The 25,221-nt window shown below is 39.1% G+C and overlaps 1 protein-coding gene across 3 annotated transcripts in view; it reads left to right on the forward strand.

Moving 5' to 3' along the window:
* SORBS1 (sorbin and SH3 domain containing 1) overlaps positions 1 to 25,221 on the forward strand; it is a 4,096,285-nt gene that overhangs the window by 1,872,445 nt on the left and 2,198,619 nt on the right. For 2 of the 3 annotated variants that reach the window (XM_044056121.1, XM_044056122.1), the window contains exon 6: positions 18,358 to 18,535. The exons of the other annotated variant lie outside the window; for it this stretch is intronic. The gene's annotated coding sequence lies outside the window, so the exon portion shown is untranslated. The remainder of the gene's footprint in view (positions 1 to 18,357; positions 18,536 to 25,221) is intronic. 3 annotated transcript variants of the gene reach the window in all.

Raw genomic sequence — 25,221 nt, forward strand, 5'->3', positions numbered from 1 at the left:
ATCCATTATCCTAGCTCAAAAAAAAAAAAAAAAAAAAATTTAGTTATACTCATGTGCTTACCCAGTATTTCTAACAGTGTACTCTGTTGAACATTTTTAAAGTCTACCAACTCACTACACTCCCAAAACATATAATCTGATGATGTCAGTTTTCTTTCTATCCTCAACTGTTGGGTTTGGCTCCAAACCTCTGATCCGACTCTGCCGTTACTAAAGCTCATGGCATCCACAAAGCTCTTGAGCTTCTCCCCTACTTATCACGAACCAACCCCTAACATACCTGAGATCTGATTTGCTGCTTTTCACGTAAAAATATGGTCAGCCTTACCTCTCAAGTTTCTATAAAGAGAAGTGTATTTTTTTTCTCTTGAAACTCTTATATACCTCCTTTTTAATAGTTCTTTAAATACTAAAAACCTCTGCCTGACTACACCCCATTTCTGTCTGTCCCACAGGCATTCCTCAGTAGTGTGCACAACTTCCCTTAAACACATTCAAAGGTCAAAAAAAAAAAAACTGAAGCAACTGCCTGCATACAAGAACATGGAGAGCAGAACTCTGTACAAACAGGTAAACGCCAATGCAAGTTCTGCTTTTATCAACAGACTGTAAGCAGTTCCCTTAAACACATTCAAAGGTAAAAAAAAAAAACCTGAAGCAACTGCCTGCATACAAGAACATGGAGAGCGGAACCCTGTGCAAACCAGTAAAAGCCACTGCAAGTTCTACTTTTATCAACAGACTGCGAGCAGTTCCCTTGAACACATTCAAAGGTCCAACAACAACAAAAAAAAAACCTGAAGCAACTACCTGCATACAAGAACACAGAGAGCAGAACCCTGTACAAACCAGTAAAAACCACTCCAAGTTGTACTTTTATCAACAGACTGTGAGCAGTGTAGGTCTATTATTATCTTCTCTTGTGATACTCCTACTGATTCTTCTGCTGTGCACACTACTGGACTCCCCCTTTTTCCTCCCATTTACTGTAACAAATATATACATTTTTCCAAAGCTTTACATTTATTTTATTTTATTATATTTTATTTATCCTGTATATCACATTTCTTTTATATTCTTCTATTTTATTCTCCCATTTATTGTAACAAATTTATACAGTTTCTCAAAAATTAACATTTGTTTTATATTCTACTTCCCTGATGCTCTACTAAATCTGCTTTTGAATTCACACAGATAGACACCTCTAAGTACTGACCTGGGCTAGCTGGTTGATTGATTGTTTTTCTCTTCTCACAACCTTCTCCAAGTCTTGGTCCATAGCCTCCCCCCCACGGAAGCTTCCAGATTGGGTGGGGAGTGACACTTTCTGGAGAGGACAGTCCAAGGTACTTGGTCCACCAAAGAGGCCAACTTGCATATCAGTGATGAGAGCAGTACGCTTAGCTTTGCAGGCCTTCCTGGACTCTCTCCCATTAGCAGTAATTGTGATCTAAACAGACAATATGTCTATAGTTTGGCACATAAACAAACAAGAGGAACTAGATCTTACCCCTTGTGTCAAGAAGCACTCTGAGTGTGGCAGTGGTCAATCTCATCTAACCGCTTTCTCATAGCAATGCACATTACTGGGAAGTCTAACATGATATCAGACAAATTGAGCAGGTCCATTCTTGTACCTCACGAGTGGTCCCACAACATGAAAAAGGCAGAAATTATTTTTCATTAATGGGGCCAGCCTTGCTATGATCCTTTTGCTTCTCCCCTAAATAACAAATGCAGCAGCTACTGTGCCCTAACCCCCTCCCCAATGGGAATCACCAAGGCATGCTCTACTTCATGATTGGCTCCCTGGTCTACTTTATGCTTACCCATCAATTCCCCTGATTCTGAAATTTCTGCAGAAAGCTGCCAGGTTGAAGAGCAAATTCATCCTCATTGCACCTTACTGGCCTTGTCAGATTTGGTTCCCCTTCCTAATGGCCTCATCTGCTTTACCAATGTTGGATTCTGGATACGATTCCAGACCTCTTGTCACAACTGGCAGATATGGTTCATCCAGATATGTCAAACCTCAGGCTAACAGCTTTGTTTCTCCATTTTCATTAATAATCAGACAATTGATCTCTCTTGTCTGTCATATCCTTTTATCTTCCCATAAACCATCTACAAGAAGGTTTTATACATATAAGTGGAAAAAGTTTGTTTACTGGGCACAACAAAAACATATTGATCACTTTTCAGCTCTGATACATAACATACTTGAATTTTTGGCATTAATCTTTAAGGAAAGGGTGAGCACCTCTACCATTAAAATTCAAGCAGCAATATCTAATTTTCATATTGGATTTGAAAATTTCTCTGTGGCCTTGTATAGCATTCTTGAGAGACGCTCTTCTATTGAGAACCCCGTATAAAGATTCTACTCCGCAGTGGGATTTGAACCTGGTACTGCAGGCCTTAATTCATTCCCCCTTTGAACTAGAAGCTAAATGCAGTCTTAAGTTCCTGACCACGAAAACTATCTTTCTAGTGGCCATTAGTTCTGCCATGAGAATTTAGAACTTCAAGCATTGTCATCAAAACCTGTCTACTTGATCTTTCATAAGGATAGAGTTACCATACATAGCAATGTGTCTTTCCTTCCCAAGGTGGTGTCAGAATCCAATATCAGTCAGTCCATTAATTTGCCAGTATTTTTTCCTAAATTGCAAATAAAGATGAATATATGCTGCATTTATTTGATATTTACAGTCGATTGCATTTTACTTGAGGCAAAAGAAATCAGGAAAACAGATCAATTGTTTGTCTGCTTTGCACAATTGAAATTGGGCAAACCAGTGACAAAAGTAACTCTAATCAGATGGCTGACTAATTTGTATTGCTTTTATCTATAACAAGGTGGCTCTAACCTTACCTAAACCTGTAAGAACCCATTTCAACTAGGTCCATGGCAACTTCTTCAGTGTTTCTATCCAGGGCTTCCATGGATGACATACGTGCGGCTGCAACCTGGGCCAATCCTCATACCTTCATCACTCATTACAAACAGGATCTAGTCTTGAGTGGTAGAAGTAGCCTTTGTCTCAACTGTGCTCAGGAATATCCTTCCTTAAAGGTAGCTGGGGACTCTGTCCCTATAGTTGAGGATAGAATGAAAATTGACATAATCAAATAAAGAAGTTATGTACTCACCATAACGATCCATCTGTGTTGTCCATTTTCATTCTTCCTCAACTTCCTGCCCACTAACCCTGTAACCCTTTTCACAACAGACTTCTGGAAAAATGAATTAATGTAAGGACATCTTTTTCCTTTATGTTAAGCTCCAGATATAGTTCCTTCTGTAGCATTTATACAGGTGTAGGTGTCTATACGCATGCACAGTGACAGATGTCGCTTTATGTAAATCTGCAAACAAGATCCAAAGGTATGTTGGGGTTGGTGCATGATGGATAAGGGAGAAGATTGAGAGCTATTTGGTCATCACAAGCTTTAGTAATGGCCAAGTTAGATCCAAGGTTCAGATCCAAACCCAACAGTTGAGGAAGAATGAAAATGGGCAACACAGATGGAATGTTATGGTGAGTACATAACTTCTTTGTCTCAGTAACGCCTTCTTCCCAATCACAACTCCAACATTTGCCATCTACCAGAGGAAATATTCTTTGAAGCCTACTTGAGGTATTAAAAAGTCCTAAATCTTCTAGTTTTTTTAAATATTTGAGAGCCATACATGTATCCCCTATTGTTTCTTTGTGAATTGCATATCTAATTGCTCTTTCAAATCTTTTTGACCTCCTCTCTCTAATTAATTTGTTCCCAGTACCTTGATTCCTTTGTCAGCTTCAGTTAATTCTAGCCCCCTCTTGTCAGTTCTCTGTACCCATAACTGCAGTTATCCAAAACGACAGAAGCTCCTTTCTCCATTCTCATGTTGGCTTAGTTCTCAGTATACTTTCTGTTAAGAATATAATATTCTGAATGACTGTTGCTGTTCTCATTAAGGGTCTGTAGCCAAAATACCGCTCTTTCCTTATTTCTTGAATTTACCCCCCTGCTTCATCATTCCTTTCCACTTTGAATTGTGGATTTCTGCTTGTGTTATGTATAAGAGCCATAACCATGTAGCTCTAAAGTATCCCTTCAAATCAGGTAATCCTAGACCTCCTTGTTCTATTAGAAGTATCATCTTTTCCCATGTGACTTTCCATCTTCCCCTCCCAAATAAAATCCTTCATCTCTTTATTGATTACTATGAACAATCTCTCCTCTGGTTGATTAAAATGTGTGACATATGTATAAAACTAAAGCGACCAAAACATTTTCTACTGAATGTATTTTATCAATATTCATAGGCAAGAGCTTCCTCTTTCTCAGTTTTTGTATTATATTTTTGTTTAGTCTCTCCCCACATATCCTTAGCTGCCATTAAACAATCCCTTTTAATCCATACACGTAAATACTTCATTTTATCATGTCCCCATAAATATGGGTATTGCTGAACCAATTCATGTGTGGTTAAATAGTTTATAGCTATAGCCTTTATTTTATCTTCCTTAGTTTTATATCCTGAAAAAATCTGGATCTGTCTCAGAATGTTCCACAAAACCGGTCTTTTCTGATTCCTTCAGGTACAAAATAATATCTACAAATATAGGCACATATTCTTGAGCACCATACCAATTGTATCCTTGAATTTCTGAGTCCCTTATTTTCTATAATGTAAATAACAAAGGGGAAAGTGGTTACCTCTTTTTGGTTTTACTGCTCAGATACAAGTTATCAGAGAGGAACCCACCCACTTTGATTTTTGCCTCCAATCTTTTATATACTCTTCTAATTAACCTTATTATTGTATCAGGAAATGGAAATGCTTCCATTACCCTAATCATAAAATACAAGCTTACTTTGTTTAATGCTTTCTCTGCATCAAGAACTACCAATAGCAACATTATTTTTTTATATTCTCCTTCCCTCTTTATCATCATTGTTCTGTTAATTTCAAATGTTTGCCTCCCCTCCACAAAACCACATTGGTCCATATCTACCAGTTTTTGGCATCACCTTTGCCTGTCTTTTAGCCATTATAGACATAAACACCTTAGAGATGTGAATTAAAATTGAAATTGGCCTATATGAAGTGGTATTATTCACCACAGCTTTTTTCCAGGATGTTGGTGCCTCTCCTCCTTTTAAAATACTGTTAAACGAAACCTTCCAGATCTTTATCACTTTCTTCTCTCTTGGCTTCCAAATTTCCATCTCAGTGCCATCTATTCCTGGAGAGTTTCCCACAGATTAGCTATACATCACCATTTTTATCTCATATCCTCCTATCTTAAATGTTAGTTGCTGAGCCTCAACTACCTCTAATCTGTGGCCTATTTAAGTCTTCCATAAATATTCATATGTGTGCTTTTTCTTGATTTCCCCATCTGTCTGTTTTATATAGATTTTCATAACATTTCCAAAACATCTCCAATACCTGTACAGGATCTCTGGTTCTTTTTCTTGTTATAAGCTCCCTAAATTTTGCAAAAGTTTTTGTGCTCTGAAGTTATTGTAAAAAAAAAAACAGTTGCTTAAACGTCTTTCTTAACCCATGCTGATTATCCATGTCCTCCCTTATTTTCTATTTAGCACTCAGCCTCTTCTTATTCCGTAAGATTCTCCTTATTTTTTAATATTTTAACCTTTGTCAGCCCCTCTAACTCTTATTACTTCTTAACCAAATCTCCTTTTTTTTCTGTACTATTTTTAAACTTCACTTTCCTTTTATCCCACTCACTAGCTATAACTTCTGGAGTACTTTCTATCTTTCCTTGTAACCCCCCCCCCAGATAATTTCCATTATCTATTCCCTAAAGTCTTCTCTTTTTAACAAGTGGGTGGAGAAGTGCCAATGTCTCATCTTTGCTTCATTACCCTGCATTTTTATCTCAGTAATTATTGGTGCATGATCTGAAATATTGGATGTGTATCAAAGTTCTCAATTAAATGTACATTGTACATTGGGGAGTAATATGTAAATTGTGAGTTCCTGTTACTGAAGTCACATCTTTCATACCAAATATTTTCATAACTTTCTTCAGAAATCTACCTCTTTTGTTATATTTTCCCTTCTAGGTCCCTCAGATACATCCTCATTGCTGCAAATCAAATTGCAGTCATCACCTATAAGTAATATTCCCTGCAGAAAGCTGATTGTTTCTCTCAATTTTTTAAGCTCCATAAATAACAAATTAAAGTGGAATATAAATACAGGCCAAGTTAATTCTCCTGCCTTGCCAGTAGCCCCTTTCTACCCAAAATTTGCCACTATTAAGTTTTTTTCAGTACTAGAGCATGTTTAGCAATTAATATAAGTACTCCTCATTTCCTCTCTCCCCTGATATTCTGCAGAATATCCACCCTGAAATATTTTCTTTATCAAATTCATATGCTCTTTCTTTCCAAATGTGCCTCTTGTAGCATTGCTATTTGCACACTGCATTTCATAAGATAATTAAGTATTCTTTCCTTTTTGTGTGTACCTGTGAGTTCTTCACATTCCAAGATAATATGGAAAGTGTCACTGTTATGGTAAGAAGTTACTATTCGCACCTATTTTATATGGTGGCTTTTTTAAATGTCTTTTTCCATTTTATGATACATATACCCATTAATCTTTAAGAAACTCTTAAACTTGCATCCATTAGAACACATACATTTACTGACAATTTTATCAAGTTTGTTAGGCACCAGTCAATGACTGTTTTGTTTAGACTTCTGTATCTTGTAAATTTGGACTTCAGGAAAGGGGTGATGTCATTTCATAGGAGTATAGATATATACTAGGCTAACATCTACCAGAGCCTTTATAAGCATAGCTGTGCAACCCAACTCAGTTGTGTCCCTATGTATCATGGGTGTTTATTAGGATGGGGTATGTTAGGAAGTTTCTAGAGGTTATGTGCTTTTGGATATGTCACTTTGGGCATTACTGTCTGTCTCTATCTATCAGAGACATGGGGCCAGACCTGGTGTGATTTGCTGATTTTTCCATCCACTAGTCAAAGTTTTACTTAAATATGGTTAGGGATTGATTCCTCTTCACATGGATGGGGGACCCTGTTCCAGATCATGGAGAGCCTTTGAAACACACATCTGTCTCAATAACCTGTCTTCTGTCGCAAGCAAAATTTAAATTGCTTGGATCTAATGGTTCTGCTGCATTTCATTTTGCAGATGTGCAAAAGGTCAATCAGAGGTGGCTTGGTGGATGACTTGTATGCCAGACATAGATCGACTCTCAGTAACCTGTATGAGATTGAGTTTAAATATAGAGCTGTAAGGCGATTCTTATAGAACAGTGTGTTTATACCTTAGATCCTCCTGGTAAGGAACCGTTGTGAGCATTCCAACTTCATATGCTCGGCAGGTACATGCCAAAGGGGGCACTATAATCTATGATGGGTCTCATAAAGGCCAAATAAAGTGGCACTATGATTTCCTTGGACCTGGATGCCATGCCCTTGTGTATACATTGGGCAACATAAAATAATTTTCTTACTTCCTTGGCCACATGTTGGTCAAAGGCCAGAGTATTGTCTACATATATGCCCATATCCATGACTACATTGTTAGCTCGTAGGGGTGTCTTATCAATGAAGTAATTTGCCTGGGTGACAGTTTTCCCCAAAAGGCACTATAATGCATTTCATGGTATTCAGTTTTAATCCTTGCTTTTGGTACCTGTATTTTGTCTGTGTTAGACAGTCTTGTAGGATGTTTGTGTCATGGGGGAGTCTGTGATCGTAAATGACTGCAATTTGGGGACTAACTTGGTCATACAAAGGCCCTTGACACTAGTCTTTACCTCTGAGAAGTAGATGCCAAATAGGAATGGTACTATCATGGAGCCCTGAGGTACCCTGCCGGTGACTGGTCTCTTAGTGGAGTTGGTCTTACCGATCCTGACTTCCTGTCTGTGAGCTAACTGACAATCCAGTGAGTTATTTAGGAGGTTATGCTCATCTCTATACTTAAGTGGGTATTATATCAAATGTCTTAGCGAGGTCCAGGAAAGCAGCATGCACCATATTCACCCCATCCCATGCCTTGGTGTCCTTCTCAAAAAAGTCCAACAAGGTTTAGAGGCATGGCAAAGTCAAATTGGTTTGGTTTCAGTGTCTGAAGGTTGCCCGTGTCTTCGTTTATCATTTCCATGATAATTTGTTCCATGGCTTTGCATGGTAGATTAGTCAGACTAGTAAGTCTGTAGTTTCTGGGTCGGATTGATGGTCCACCCATGTAAAGTAGGATAGCTATTGCAGTCATTGAAAAGTGATTCAAGTGGTCCTGATAGTTCATGTTTCAAGCTATTTATGAGGTATTGTGGGATATTGTCGGGGCCCATTGAGGCTTTGTTTTTGGCCTTTGTGAATGCAGCCAGGACCTGCTCTCTGTTAATAGTTGGGGTTATGCTAGTATGTATTTTATGGGGGAAGTGGGGGAGAAGTTTCAGCTGAATTTGACAGACAGCAAATTCCCTGTGTTGCTCTGTTCAGTGAAGGAGGCACCATTGACAACCAGTACGGCACACTGATGTGTACTGCCTTTGAGTTTTCAAACATAGCTGTAGAAGGCTTTGTTGTTGTCTTTAGCCTATGAAGTTATCTTGACCTTGTAACTGGCTTTGTTGGACATGATTAGTCCTCTTAGTTTCCTGGTATATGTAAATAGAGAACTCCTATCATCATGGGAGTTGCTTTTCCTAGTTTTAGCCACAACTTTTTTCCTTTTGTTATATAACCTATTAAGGTTAGGATTCCACCAGGGTGGTTTGTTTTCAAAATTTGTTTGGGGCTTAATTTTAGTAGGTACAGCAGCCTGTATACAGCCATTTACTTGGTTGTGTAGTATCTCTGTGAATAATTCTGCGCAAGTTTCTATGAACTTGGGGTTGGGAGAGGCACTGAATTTTGATAAGCTATCGCTTAATAGGAGATAGTTTGCTTTGGAATAGTTCCTAATTGTTACAGGGTTTGCTGGGGCTACTGAGTGGATTTTTATTTTGAAGGAGACAGCTTTATGGTCTGAGTTCACCATTGAAAACATGATACGGGGGAAGCAACTCTCTCCCATATTGATGAGTGTCCAGGTCAGTATGCCTTTTTTTCATTCCAGTATGTTTGAACCTCTGGTGTGTGTGTGTGTGTGTGTGTGTGTGTGTGTGTGTGTGTGTGTGTGTGTGTGTGTGTGTGTGTGTGTGTGTGTGTGTGTGCACTATTTGGTGAAGAGTATTTTTGTTAATAAAGTCAAGGAATCATGGTATGAGATTGTGTCTTTAATTTGCATGTGGATAAATTCCAGGACATTGTCCTGTTTAAACACCCGAGAGTTATGCTTGTTGCTAACATAGATTGAGACTCTTCTACCTTTAGTCCCTGTCTGTGCAGCTGGTTGTCTAAATGTGTAGAAGGCATTGAGCAGTAACACCTTTAGGTTTTTTTGTGTTTTATTTGTTATGTAGGTAGTTTTGTCAATAGGTATTGCCTAAAAAAGGTTTGGGGGGTAAAGTTTTAGTCCATATTCAGAAGCCTAGGGGAGACAAGTGCAGACCATCCTTTGCAAAGCAATGTGATTTTTTTTAACTGTGTCCTCCTATGCTGATAAATATTGAATCCCCCTGGAAAGACCCCAGAAACTAAGCCCATTTTTGAAATCCATCATCTTTTGTTCGTACTGTGGTATCATCCTTGGTGATGGTAAAATGCTGCTCAATGCAAGGCACATACCTACCTTTGTCTTTATACAGTCCATGGAAGTACATCTCAGGTCATTAATGCCCACATATAGACTATGATAGAGACATACTGGTACCTGTGGTTTAGTGGCTTGAGTACATGCATAACTTGTCAGATCCTGGCTCCAGATAAGCAACCAACCATTATCTTTGTCTTTTTCAGTCTGATGAGTGGGGCATCTGTGTGTTGTACGATGGAGTCCCCATGACAGGAGTCCTGGATAATGTGTTGGCTTGCCTTAAGAGCTTTTCTCTTGGGACTCTACTGGGTGTAGGTATATGTGTGGTGTTTGGTGTTGCTTTTGATGAGTGCTTTAGATATTGCTGAGGATAGGTATTGCCTTTTATAGTCTTAGAAGGTTTTTGAAGCTTGGGAAGATTGCTTTTTATTGCCCCAGCATAAGCTGGTTTATGTGTGGTTGACACAATGTGTGATGGGTGTGTGTGTTCTTGGCAACCTTTTTTGCATGTGAGATTTTTCCTTCCATTGCAATTGTATATGTACATCTCTTGTATACTGTGTTTGTTTCTTGAAAGATTAAATGGTTGTCTTTGAACATGAGACGGTTGTTGCATTGTCTCAGGATGCCCATATCTACCAAGCTTACTGTGGAGACATTTGTAAATTGCATAGTCAAGCTGTATTTGGGTGGGCTACTGTAGGTCATGTATGGGTTATACTGAGGTCTCCTTGGGTGGTCTGTGGTGTTTGACATTAGACTGGGTTTAATTTGCTTAAATTTGATAATAGTGCTGTTTAATGCATATGCTAGCTACTCTGTTGGTCTCCCGACAATCATTTTGTTTTAGCCACACTAAGTTACAGGTTTCATTTCTAATGGAAGTTTTATAGATAAAATTTACTTTCTGGATGTTTGTGTCTGCATGGGCACTGCTAACCTCTTGATGTAAAAACACAAAAAAAATGTTTGTGAGTATAATGCAACAACAAAACAATTTAACAGAATACCTTAACAAGAAAATTTCAGGTATTAGGGACTTTTAGGATGATTTAAAGACAAAATCAACAAATAAAGAAATAGCATTCTAAACAGTTAACTGAAGTACAAAACAATAATATGAATCTCTTATCTACCAAGAATGGAGCAGAATTAACTCAGGACACCCTCAGAGTGTGGTGAGGATGTCAAGCAGATGGGAGCTCTGTGAAAATGAGCAGGAGACAATTTGTAGTAAGGTAGGTTTACTGAAGTAGAAATAGTGGTTTATTGGGTGGCCAGTTAGTATTATGGACATATGGAAAACAGTGGGTAGGAAAGTACTTCATTAGTTTCATAGGTGTTTACTAAGCTAATGACCACAAGTGCCTTTTTCAGCCTAGCCATGCATCCCAAATCTCTGATGAGTTCTGATACCCTTGGTAAGTGTAAGCATGGGCCTGGGAGATGAACCATTTACAAGTTACCTGTGTCTATTACAGACATAGGTGCCAAACTAGGGATGACTTTCTGGTTTCCCATTCAGTTGTCCAGGTTGCACCTGAATTGGGTTAGGGAGGAACTCTGCTCCTCATGGATGAGGACCCTGTTCCATAGACAGGTTGTCTCTAGGATACATACCTGTCTCTCCAGTTGTCTCTAGGATACATACCTGTCTCTCCAGCAGGTCCTATTTATATCACAGGCAAGGTTTAAGTCTTTAGAACGGGTAATTCTGGTGCTGTTTGTTTTGTGGATATGCAGGAGGTCCATTAGAGTGGGGTCTGACAATGCCCTGTATGCCAGGCATAGATCTCCTCTCAAAATCCTGTAGGAGACAGAATACAGGGATAGGGCCTTGAGATGGTCTACATAGGACATTTTACTTGCGCCCTATGTTCTTTTAGTGAGGAACCTCTGTGGAGGTTCCAATTGTTGGATATGTCTGGTTAGGTACATACCACAGGGGCATTGTACTCAATAATAGGTCTGATGAATGTCGAATACAGTGGAACAGTGGCTTCCTTGGACTTAGATGCCATACCTTTGTTTATAAGTTGTGCAACATAGAATGATTTCCTCACCACTGCCGACACGTGATGGTCAAAGGCTAAATTACTATCTATGTGTCCCTAAGTCCCTGACTACTGGGTCAACTCTAAGGGGTGTGTTGTCAGTATGGTAGTTACCAGGGATGGATGACTTCCTAAAGGATACTATTATGCATTTCTTGGCATTTAGTTTTAGTCTGTGGTCCTGACACCAGTTGTTTTTCCTGTGCTAGCCCCTCTTGGAGAACATTTTTATCAGTGTGAGATTCATTGACGGCTCCTAATTTGCAATCATCTGCAAATTTAGTCAGCCAGAGACCACTGACATTGCCCTTGATTTCTGAGAAGTAAATGCCAAAAAGGAGCGGTCTAAGGACTGATCCCTGAGGGACTTCACTTGTGACTGGCCTATTTGTAGAGGAGAACTCCCCAATTCTAACATCCTGGGTCCTGTCTGGTATCCACTGTGTGACATGCGGGTTTGTACGTAACCTCTTGAGTTTGTCAACAATGCCTGAGTGTAGTATTGTGTCAAATGCCGTGGCCAGGTCAAGGTAGGCAGTGTGAACAATTTTGCCCGCATCCATTGCTTTGTTGACTTTCTCAAAGAAGTCCACCAGGTTGAATAGGCATGATCTGCCCTTGATGAAACAAAACTGGGTTGAGTCCAGTGTCTGGAGGTTTACTATAACTCTGTTGATCATCTCCATGATAATTCTCTCTATAGCTTTACATATAAGACTAGTGAGACATATGGGTTTGTAGTTTCCAGGGTCTGTAGATGGCCCAGCTTTGTGCAGAGGGATGACTGTTGCCTTTCTCCATTCATGAGGCACAAAGCCTGTTTGGAGGCTATAGTTAAATAGTAATTCCAGAGGCCCTGATAGGTCATGTTTCATGCTGTTTAGAAGGCCTCCTGGGATATTGTCTGGGCCCACTAATGCAGTGTTCTTGGTCTTGGAAAGCATTAAGGACCTGTTCCCTATTTGATAGTAGGGGGAGTTATATTTGATGATATTTCCTGAAGGAAGTTTGAGGGGGGGGGGTGTAAAGTTGGAGCTAAATTTATCAGCCAGGAGGTTTGCTATGTCTTTTGGCTCTGTATAGGTGGCTCCATTTACAGTGAGCTCTGTACACAATTGTGTATTGCCTTTGAGGTTGCGGACATAGCTAAAGAATGCTCTGTGGTTATCCTTGGCCTGGGACGCCAAACTTGCCTCAAATTTGGCTTTGGTAGACTTTGTCTGAGTTGTTTGTTTAGTTTGAGAGTACTTTTATCCTGCTGGGTGCTGCACCTCCTAATTTTTGCCATGATTTTCTTCCTCCTTTTATACAGCCTATTGATTTCATGATTCCACCAGGGTGACTTGTTTTTTGAGTTAGTTCTGTACTTCTTCCTGGTGGGTACAGCTGCCTCTATGCAGCTATTAACATGCATGTACAGGGAACAGTTCAGTATAGGCAGAAGTGTTCTCATGGTTTATGGGGCTTGAAATTTTGTCAGGTTCTCACTTAATAGGAGGTTAGCCTTATAATAGTTTCTGAATATTACAGGTTTATGTGGGGGAACAGGTTTTATTTTTACTTCAAAGGAGACCATTTTGTGGTCTGACCTTACCAGGGAAGGCATTACAGTAAGGAGTGTGCAGCAGTCTCCCATAATAGTGACGACCAGATCCAGTACGGCTGCACCCCTAGTTGGTGTATTGACTATCTGGTCCAGGGAGTTTGTGTTTAAAAAAATCAGGAAATCACTGTGCATGTACATTTGGTGTTGTATAGGATTCCCAGTTAATAGTGGGGTAATTAAAGTCAACCATGAATATGGTATTGGGTTGGGTGGTTAGTGTTTGTTTCTAATAAGTTTAAATACATGGTATGGGTTTCTTGGGTCATAGAGGGGGACCTATAGCTTGCAAGCAAGTGGTATTGGATTTTACCTATGGTGATTTGAACATGGAGCAGCTCAAGTGCATTGTCCTGTTTGACCAGCCTTGAAATCTATTTATTTTTGATGTAAGTAGAGACTCCTCCACCTTTAGTCCCTGCCTGTGAAGTAACTGGTCTAAATGTGTGGAAGTCATTATAACCTTGCACCGCTGGTGTGTGGTCTGCGGCTTTAAACCATGTTTCAGTGACCACACAGACAGAGTCATTCTCTAGGTTGAAGAGAACTTCTAGGGAGTGGAATTTTTTGTTTAGACTCCTAGCATTGAGCAGTAATACCTTTAGATTTTTCTGGGTTTTGATTTGCTATGTCAGAAGTAGTTTCAGTTTGGAATTGCCTAAAAATGGCACTAAGGGGGAAGACAATGTTTTAGCAAATATTCGAAAGCCTAGAGAGGAGAAGTGCAGACCATCCCTGGCAAAGCAGCGTGGTCTGTTGACCATCTCCTTCCATGCTGACAAATATTGCACCCCCTTAGAATGACACCAGAAACTAAGCCAATCATTAAAGTCAATCATCTTTTGTTCTTATTGTGGCATCATCCTTGGAGAAGGCAAAATGCTGCTCAATGCTAGGCTCATACCAGCCTGAGACACATATTGTGAAAGCTCCATTATGTCTCTCTTCATATAGTCTAGGGAGGTACATCTCAGGTCATTTACTCCCACATAGACTATGACTGAGTCATATTGGTAATTGTGGTCCAGTGACCTGAGTGCATGTGTAATGTGGTGGATCCTAGGCCCTGATAAGCAACCGACCATAAATTTCTCCTTACTCAGCCTGATGAGAAGGACATCAGTGTGTCTCATGATGGAGTCTCCAATGACTAGAATGTTGGATTTTGTGGTGGCTTGCCTTATGGGCTTAGAGGTAGAGGCTCCATGAGATGTAGCTCTATGTGTAGATGTGCATGTTGTTTTGAAAGAGCGCATCTGGGGCTGTTGGGGGTATTTGTTATGTGTACTTCGTCTAGGAGGTCTTTGTGGTTTAAGAAGGTTACATGTAAGTGCCTCAGCATATGTGGGTTGATATGTCTGTTTTGAATTGTGTGTGATGGGTGCAGCGTGTGTACTACTGACAACCTTATTGGCATTAGGAATACTTTTATATGAAAGCTTTGTTTCCAGTGACATTGTGTGTGTATGTATGTATATGTATATATATATATATATATATATATATATATATATATATATATATATAATCTCACATACCGTATCAATTCTCTGAGAATTAACTGATTTTCAGTAAACATGAGGCAATTTCTGCATTGTCTCAGAATGTCTATATGCACTAAGCCGGTAACAGAGACCATAGCAAAGTTCATGTCCATGGCAACAGACCCTTTTTTATTGATTAGACAGTTGGAGTGAGAATATCAGTCACTGTCAGGAGTATCTGGTTAGCAACTATGTGGGCAGTGCTTGTCACTGCAACCTAGTTGTCCTGTGTGCAACTAGGTATGGGAGAAATTTCAGTTGTGCTTTTACAGGAAAAAATGTCACTCAAGGTGTCTGATTCTGTACAGAGAACTGCCAAACACTTGAAGGGAAACTAATATGTAGACCCTGAAAATTTAAAGATTAAGTATTTAGGAAGATATTCTGAAGTTAGAAACAAATCAAGCAGTACTTATTGAAAACAAAGAATTAGCTTGTCAAGAATGATGAAAAGAAGGGAGTCATGTGAATGACTACTGCCTGGCTACTACTAATGCTGGTCTCACCACAACTTTACTCTGTTGGGATAACAGTGCTCCTTTGCTTCTTCTCTCAGCACAACAGACAATAGCAGTAAAAGAAGGGAGGGTGGAACTTTGGAAGCCAGATTACCATAAGAGGCAGAAGCCAGATACGTAGCCTTTTGAAACCAGAATAAAAAGAGGGTGGAAGGGTTGGAAAAAAATTACAACAGGAGCTCTAGTTCATCCATCCATTCATCCACAACCCCTGTTTCCCATTTTTGTGCATAAGGCTGGGGTGACAGTCATCTAGAGCAAAGGTTTACACCACTGAGTGGCTAGCCTTGTCCCAGTAGTTCATCTACACCACACACACACACACACACACACACACACACACACACACACACACACACACACACATACTAGAGTATCCAATACACCTACTACATGTCAGTGTGATGTGGGATTAAACCAGAGTACCCAGAAACCATGCAGCTACAGGGAGGAAATGGACTCCACACAGAAAGCAACCCAGCCAAGAATCAAACCAGGAAAACTCTTGCTGTGAGGTGACAATGCTATCCATTGCACTACTGTGCCGCCTTATCACTTGGAGCTCTAGTCCTGTGGTTAGAATTCAGAAACTTTTAGCTCAATGTCTTAGTGGGGGTTGGAGCAGACTCAAAGAACAGGCTGAAAAAACACTAGCAAGGTAAGCAGACGTGCACTGGAATACAGATTTAAGCAAGTGTATACAACTGTAAAAAGTACCGAAGTACAAATCCTGGAGCAGAGTTCATAAATACCACTGTGATACCTTTGCACTGGCCCAGTAATCAAGGAGCCTCAATCCTCATTACTAACACCAGTGAGGGATGTGCACATTGGGAGGATGACAAATACACACAGTAAAGTACAATTTCCCTTAAGAGCACACAGAGAGCACAGTCAGTATGGGGCTGATTTCTCTCTCTCTCCAGAATCCCAGTAAGACTCCCCACTGGCACAGCTATAGGGTTCAGATCTCAGCCTAGTGGTCAAGCCAAAATCTCCAGCACCCTCTCTGTCCAACCAGTGCTTCATGTCCCTGCGCAAGTAGCTGACAGACACAGACACACACACACACACACACACACACACACACACACACACACACACACACACACACACTTTGAGATTTGATTTATTTGCAAACACACAGACACTCCTGGGGAAGCCAGGCACAGGTTAACTAGCTATGCCTCCTTCTGCCAAGACTATAAGATAGTAATCACTGCCACCAACCACTACTTATCAGCTACCATAAAGCCCTTACAGAGGGTGATCAATTCTACTGTGCAGTGTTACTGTTATCCAAATGGTAATTGTGACCAGAACCTTTAAGGCTATTCCAGAATGGCCTGTACAGTATCACCAAATACATATGCAAGTACTGTAAGAGCTTAAATACCTCTGTACGAAACCAGCCACAATTAAAAGGTTTAGATATATTTAATAATAAATAATAAAAACACAAGACAATACTCATTAACTCAACACAGTGACAATAGAGTTCAGAATCACAGGAAATATTTTAAAACAACATTGCAGAGCAGTCTCACATAAATACAGAAAACATCTAGACTACTCTTGTTATATGCCTATCTATCTCTAAGAGATACTATGCCGTAATGTCGTACTTACAGAACCAGGCAGATCTAGATGAGGAGTGCTGGAGAGATGTTTACAGGTCCAGAACAAAATACAAAATGCATTGACTTTCTGTCTCAGAGAGTTCTTAAATTAATAATGCACATTACTGCTGGGATAGCTAGATGACATCACTATATGACACCTGCATCTAGTTACCAGGCTAAACCGATACCAACAGAATTTAACATGTCTCCATGAAACATACTTATCTCTTAGAAGCTTGCTTGAAACTGGAAGTCATAAAACAATTTCCTTGGAAACCTGTAATTACCTCCATTTCCAGACAATAGGAAAGCCTACAACTCTAGATTTTGTGTCTGCTTTGGGCTGAAACAGAGATAACAAGAGTCATAAACAAGTCCCACTTATTTTCTTAGAGTTTGCAAGTTAGCTCTATATATTCCAGCCTTTGCCATCAACACATACATTTGCATAGGCATATAGTTTATACACATTTCTGCTCTTTTACAGCAGGGTGCACTGTGGTTACAATCTTGAAGCTCAGTACAGAACATAGTTTTCTTACATTTTTAAGGCAAGCATACAAATCATATTACTATTCACACATGACAGAATTATTTACAAAATTCTATCTAGCTGGGCTGGCAACCTTCACAACCACCACTACTGCAATCCCACCAGAGACTAATGCACCAGGCTATGCAAAAATGAAAGAGTAATGATGTTTATAGAAAAAATTCTGTAATACATGACTAAATGAGGCTCAAATCTGGCAGTAGATCACAGTCCTGCCACATCTGTGAGTGAAACTACAATACTGAAGCCCCAGACTGGGTTCAAAATTCAAAAAGCTACCTTTTACACGTAATTCTACTTGTGTAAATAGAAGAACAGCATAATGTATAAACAATGTTTACTGGCATTGAGAAATATAAGATCCAGTTATGGTTTCCAAACTGAGCTGTAACATCATGGAATAGCAGGCTTACATATGTCACATTAACAAACATCATGGATCATTTCAAGGTTAACATTTATTGAAGGTGTGGAACAAATGGAATACAGGCAAACCGTGTATCAGTTGTAATGAAGTTTGTTTTCAGTACCTTGACTTGTGTTATATATAACTGAAGATGAAATTATGGGCATAATACTGCATTAATAGAATAGTTTAATTGAAATGCACCATATTGCAGTAAAAAGATAAAAAAAGAAAAGAAAAACACTTTAGCAGATGCAAAAAATCATAGTCATTGGCTCTATGTGGGTAATACTAGGCCTACCTACAGGCTGCTTTGTTAGCCACTAAGACTTTATCTTTTGTATTGCAGCTATTGGCAAATCCTGCATTAGTGTACCCAGCTAGTGCTCACTGCCATAGTCGCAGGTGGAGAATCTAGGGGAAACAAGTATGATATAGATCAGGCCTGCACAACTCAGCACGGGCCAAGTTCTTCTAAATCTAAAGAGAACATCTGAGGATCATAACAGTTGATTTCTTGGGGGAGGGTAAGTTATAAATCAATTCATCAAGGTAAAAAGCTACATTTTCAAATCCTCTGTAAATCCCTTTTGTTTATTTCCAGCAGAAGCTATTTACCTTGAAATTCTAAAATTGTATAGCTAACTGTACTGGCTGCTTCATTGCCAGAGTTTAATTTACTTGCATAAATTCTGTTCTCCACTAAGGTTTTTCTTTGAGATTGGCTGATTTATAATTTGTACCACGAGTGATAGTTGGAGTGTGTTTTTTAGGCAGCAAATGTTCATTTATGTCCATCCATTTGGTGTTTAAAAACTCTGTGTTTCACTATGCATTTTTTTGAGTTTCAGTGGTGGACACTTAATGGAAGAAGCTTGCAGACATGAAATGTATTTCTTACAAAAGAAAATTCAATGGAAAATGTTAAATCTTTTCAACAGATTTTTGAAAGTGACGTTTTTAAATTGCCTCCCAAATGCTGGTCAGTCAGAGCAGATTGTTGCTTGCTCTCATTTGTATTTATCACTGAGAATGACAGCTCACATAAGTGCTGCCAAAGGCACAATTGCTTGTATGACAGCTTCTGTAATATTCTTCATTGTTTAATGTAAACTTTTGTGGGGTGATTTTTCAGTTCTTCTGTAATTCACTGAACACACTGCAGTTCTATATCCTATATCTCAATACATACTGGCACAGCACTTCTTATGATCCACAGATAAAGGGATCTTCAGCCTACTTTAGCAAGACTTCTTCTTTAGGCAAACAAAATGTCTGTTGAATTCCTTAGTCAAAACATCTATTTGCCTTGTTTATTTTTCTCACAACACAACATGTTTACACTGAGGGATATATTGTGTGCAAGTGGGAAAGTGACACATCTCACCCCTTGCCAGATGACTTCTGAATGGCTTTAGTTTCATTTTGAATATTTCCAAGATGAGAATAATTTCATTATAAGTTGATTTTCTGTAAATAAATGTTGAGCTCATTCGGGTTTACCGTATTGTCACATAAGAAAAATAGGTAATTTAAGGGCTCCTTTTCAAGCTCTTGTGGGATTGTATATATCATTGCATGTGGGTGTACACCAACTCGATAGTTCATTGGCCAAACCAAAAGGATAGCCAAGATTCGTATAATGGAACATTTGTGTGACATACATAGTGGTAAATTAGAAAGCCCGGTGACCAGTTATTTTTATACAGCACATGGAGGTTCAGATAGTATTTTGGCAAAACCTCAAAACCTATTGTGAATCAGGGGGTTGAGTATTCAACCAAATTGTTACAGTTGCAAGCTAAGTTAATAATTAATTTCGGAACTCTTCATCCCAATGGTCTTAATCAGGAAGTCAACACATGTATTTTATAAAATTTGAATAATATAATATCAAATATAAATTCATGTTTGTAAATTTATTTGCATGGGGCATGTTAGTTATACATATGTTTTGAAATTTCAACTAAAATTGGTTTAATTTTATTAAGTACTTAGTCTTTAGAAGCTGCTTAATCAATAGGTGCAATATTTTATGTTTAGAGTGATTTACCCCTTATAGGGTTAAACTTTTTGTCTCACTCTGTTAGTAGAATTTGTAAGGGTTGTAAGATTGATTGAATAATTGGCAATTGTCTGTTTTTTATACAAAATGCCACTGCTAATGGTGTTAGAGTTATTCCCTTGAAGGCACCTAGCCGAAGCACCAGAAAGCACTATTAAAAGTCTGCATTTTACCTGCTTCATATGATATTTATTTTTTTGCTCCAGTTATTTCTGCTTCGTGTGTCTCTTGGTAGTATTTTCGGAGATTGGTTTTATCTCCTTTTCAAGCTCCAGAAATGTTTGCGGTTCATTATCAAATAATGCTGCAGCCTTCTCTTTCAAAGCAGCAAATCACAGTAGTGCTCTGCCTTAGTTTGCCTATCTGTCATACTTAAGTTAGATTAAAATCATTGCACTCATCTACTGCTTCATTGAAGAAGGCCATTTTAATTCTTCCAGAGTGGATATCATTTATAGCCCCAACTGCTTTTGTCATTACACGGTCAAACTGTAAGACTTTGCTACACAGAACCTGTTGATGATATTTGATTATCTGCATCCTGATAAATTGTTCAGTAAAGAATAACTGATGCAGCTTTTTTTACACACACAGCCAGTGCACCATCAGTACAAGTGGCAACTAGTTTGGTAAAGTACAGTTCCAGGTTATCATTCACATTATACATCTCTTCAGTACAGATTTCTTTTACAGTTGAATGACCTGCCATAAAGCACATACCAGCAAAGCTCTACATTAAAGATAATATGTATCTCAGAATTTCAAATAAGAATGAGAAATTTGACAGTCTAATACTGGTGCGTTCATCTATTGCTAGGATGTAAAAGCAGATTTTACAGGCTCTGTGTTTCAGCGGATCAGTTAATATTGGTTGAAATGCCTACATGTCTTCTCTGTACAGTTATGCATGATAGAGACATTCTCAAATAGCATACCTCTCAACTGTACAGATTTTCAGAGAATGTCCAGATTTTTGCCTCATAATTTTGGTCTGATTCTCAAAAAATTGTGGTTTTCTGGCAAGTCATTGTAAAATAATTGAGGGTTGAAGTCAGAAAATAATGACAGACATTTGAGTTTCACATGTCATACCCCTCTAGAAAATCCATGCTATTACAAAACCTGTTATTATATTTGCTTTCTAAATTTGTAAGAGCAATATTTAAAAGGTGTCCCTGTTTTTGGGCCTTTGTCCCCCCACTGTTTAATGTTTTGTCCAGATTTCTTGCTCTGAGGTTTAGAGGTATGTCAAATAGTGATTTCTTTTCTGGAAATAACTTTGAAACCAACAGTCTGTGTATGTTTTTTAAGAAGTCACCTTCTGAGAAGCCTTTCCAGCAGCAGCAATTTTGTTTGGAATTTTAAAGCTAACATTTGTGGTAGCTTCATTCTTGGTATTTACCTTCTTGAAAAAATGTTGTTCTCTCCTAAGTTTTACTGCTCAAATGGCTGCTTCAGCTTTTCCTTCATTTGTGTCCATATGAAAATAATTTGGATACTTGGTTTAAAAAATGCCTCCAAAAATTGTTTTCTTTTAATACTGAAATAGTTTCTCAACAGGCAAGGGACAATATATTTTCTTTTTGCAGACAGCAAGTATCTGTCTATTGATTCAGTCATAGAGACTCTGCTGTGCTGTGCTTTGTTTTTTTCTTGTCTTTTCTGTTTTTTATTGTGGTTCCAATGCACACAGTCATCTACAAATGAAAGCCACACACAGTGACAGTTCAATTTCATTTCCTTACCTTCCTAGCAAAACTCCTTTATAAAAGTTGAAGCAAGCGATGATGATGATGCGCACCCAATAAAATAGCATAGCACCATGATAATTTCTGTTTTGTAACTGCACATGCTTAGGAAAACTATGGTGCCAAACTCCTGATTGTGAAAGCAACAGCACAGCAGTACTTCAATTGCACTACTTTACCTACTTACTACAATTCCTTTATAAAAGCTGAAGCAAGAGATAATGGCATGCCCAAACTACAGAAATGTTGCAGTGCAGAAAAAGTTCTCTTTCCCAAGTGTACATAATTAAGAAAACTGCTTTACCAAGATTCCTAGCAAGAAATGATGCATTGTGACAGTGAAAATATAATTACAGTGATTCTTTGCTTGCACTGCTTTACCTGCTTAATAAAAACTCAAGCAATAATATATACGTGTGTGTGTGTGTGTGTGTGTGTGTGTGTGTGTGTGTGTGTATATATATATATATATATATATATATATAATAGAAATTATAACACAGTGACTATTTTCTTTCTGAGCTTTAACATGCTTCTGAAAATTCCTTTAAAAACTGAAGCAAAACTCTATCATGCTTAAATGATAAAAAAGGCATCACAGCCAGACTTTGGTTGCTGCAGTAGCATTGTCGCCTCACGGTAAGACATTGTTTTGTTCGATTCTCAGCTAGAGCACCTTCTGTGTGGAGACATGCGTGAATGGGCGTACCTTCGTTGAAGGTTGTGCATCAGGGCTGGCAACTCGGCACGTAAAAATCTACTGCCAATCATTAGCGGACCAGAGTTCCGCTGTGGCGACCCCTAAAAGCCGAAAGACATAACAACCAACTTAACAAAATTCATTTAAAAACATGATGGAAGATGCAAGCTCATATTCTGACAATAAAAAGCATAAATAAAGTGCTGTCTCTTCAGAACTTTTCATATTTGGGAAAATTCACTGATAATGTAGTAATCTAACAGTGAAAATAAGAACACAGCAGCACATTGATTGCACTACATATCATCCACTTAGCAAAATTCTTTATAAAAATTAATGTAATAAAGGATTATGTACAAACACTTTATAAAGCTACAGCAAATTTCTGCTATAAAAATATCACAATGATAACTACTATTTCAGAAATAATCCTGTATAAAACAATCAGGAAAAACACAAAGTGAAACACAATTTAACATGGTCTTTCACTCCTCCTCCATTACATCTCTCAAATGTCTCTGATTTTAGCTCATAATGTTTGCTCTGACTTCTTAAAATCGATGATGCTTTGAGAAGCAAAGCTCTCTCCAGCCAAAATTGTGCTAGACAGTCAAGAGGAGAAGGTTAACACCTGCACTACACCTCAAGCAACACAGCCTTTCAAAACCCACACCATAAACACCCACACATAGCAACACTAAACCAACACATGCGGAGGCCCTTAACATTAACCTACCCAAGCAACAAGGACCTCTGAAGCTGAAATGCAAACCAACACCAGTCACAACCAAAGTGACACATAGCTCACAACACCAGTGTGCCACCCAACAACAACCCCTAAGGCAAGACAACGTACCCAACACTTTAGTCATAGGTGACTCTGTAGTCAGGTACACTGATGGCCCACTCACCAGGCTGAACAAGAAGAAAATTACAGTCAGCTGCCTGTCGGGTTCCAGGATCCACCACATAACTCATGCACTCAAGTCACTCCACAACACGTACAAATACGACTCTGTCATTGTCCATGTTGGAGTGAATGACTTGAGACATACCTCCCTGGACTACATGAAAAGAGACATGGAAGAGCTTTCAGATCATGTGGTCCAGGCAGGTATGACCCTAGCCCTGAGTAGCATCCTGCCTTCGCCCAGAATGATACCACAGTATAAGTACAAAATGATTGACTTCAACAATTGGCTAAGCTTAAGGTGTCATTCAAAAGGGATCCAGTATCTGTCTGCCTGAGAAGTCATGATCGACAAACCACGATGCTTTACCAGAGATGCTCTGCACCTGTCACCCCGGGATTCAGGTTTCTGACTAAAGCTCTTGCCACCCCTGTAGTGCCTTTTTTAGGCAAGGTTCAAAGGACAAAACCACCATCATAACAGATACAAGCCTGCAAAATCTGAAGGTAATGCTAGAAGTCTAAACCTCAAAATGCATTCTGTCGAGGCACTCCTAAAAATGGAGAACATCGATATCTGTGCAGTAACTGAGACCTGGTTTAAGGCTCTAGAGAGCACCCCTACAATATCAGGCTTACAACTCTTACCACACTTTTCGGCCACCAAGCCAAGACCGAAACACTAAAGGTGGAGGAGTGTCCATATTCACCAAGGATGTTCACACCTCCAGGCTAGTTGCCCAACACAATGCATCTGAAATTCTGCCAATGCAACTAACACTAGGTAAGACTGCATTCCAAATTGTAGCTTGCTACAGATCCCCCACCATGCCCCAAGATTCTCACTACACCTTTCTAAACATACTGGAAAATATTAAGATACAACCAAACACCTTAATACTGGGTGATTTTAACTACCCTGCCATTTACTGGGAAAACTACTCGGTTCCAACACCTTTTCCCAATGGTTCTTGGAATTCATAAATTCCAATGCCCTGGATCAACTAATCCATTGTCCCAACAAGGGCTCCAATATCTTAGACCTGGTCATTACCAACATGGGAGATGGATGCTCCACACCAGTGGTCACCCCCTCGTTGGTCAGGTTTGACCATAAGCAAATCACCCTTGACATCCACATCCCACCCCCACCCGCAGTAAGGAAACTTCCGTAAAAAAACTTCTCCAAAGCCAAATTCCTGCTCCTCAAGTCAGGAGCGACAAACTTCATGGCACCCATGCAGATGGGAGCTGAAATTTCGACTGCTGAATCCTACACTAAGGCACTCTACGAGCACATCCACTCATGCATGAATCGTACCATTCCAGTTAGAACCAAGACACTCTCCTCAAAAAAAGGGAAGCCAATCTGGTGGTCCCCTGCCATAAACAAACTATACAACAGAAGGAAGAAACTGTTGCAGAAAAGAGGAAAATCCCAGGATGCAAAAAACTCCATACCAGCTGTAGTAAGATGCCGAGATCCCTCATAAAATCCTCCAAAGCTAGTTACAAAAATAAAATTGCCAAAGATTCCAAAGACAACCACAAGGCATTCTATAGTTTGTCAATAATCTAAATGGCAATGCTCAGATCTGCTCTGAGCTACAACAGAATGGCATTAAATATACTGATCCCAAGGATATTGCCAATATCCTGGCAGATTGATTTAGTGTCAACTTCACCCTCTCAAGGGCCCATCTCAACACCAAAAGATTGCCAAATTCTGGTAATCATGGCCACAAAGGTAGGAACCGCACTCTCCAAAGCTAAGAATACAGCATCCATGA

The sequence above is a fragment of the Protopterus annectens genome, chromosome 14.part0, assembly GCF_019279795.1.
Source record: "Protopterus annectens isolate FY-2018-M chromosome 14.part0, PAN1.0, whole genome shotgun sequence".
Classification (NCBI taxonomy): Eukaryota; Metazoa; Chordata; order Ceratodontiformes; family Protopteridae; genus Protopterus; species Protopterus annectens.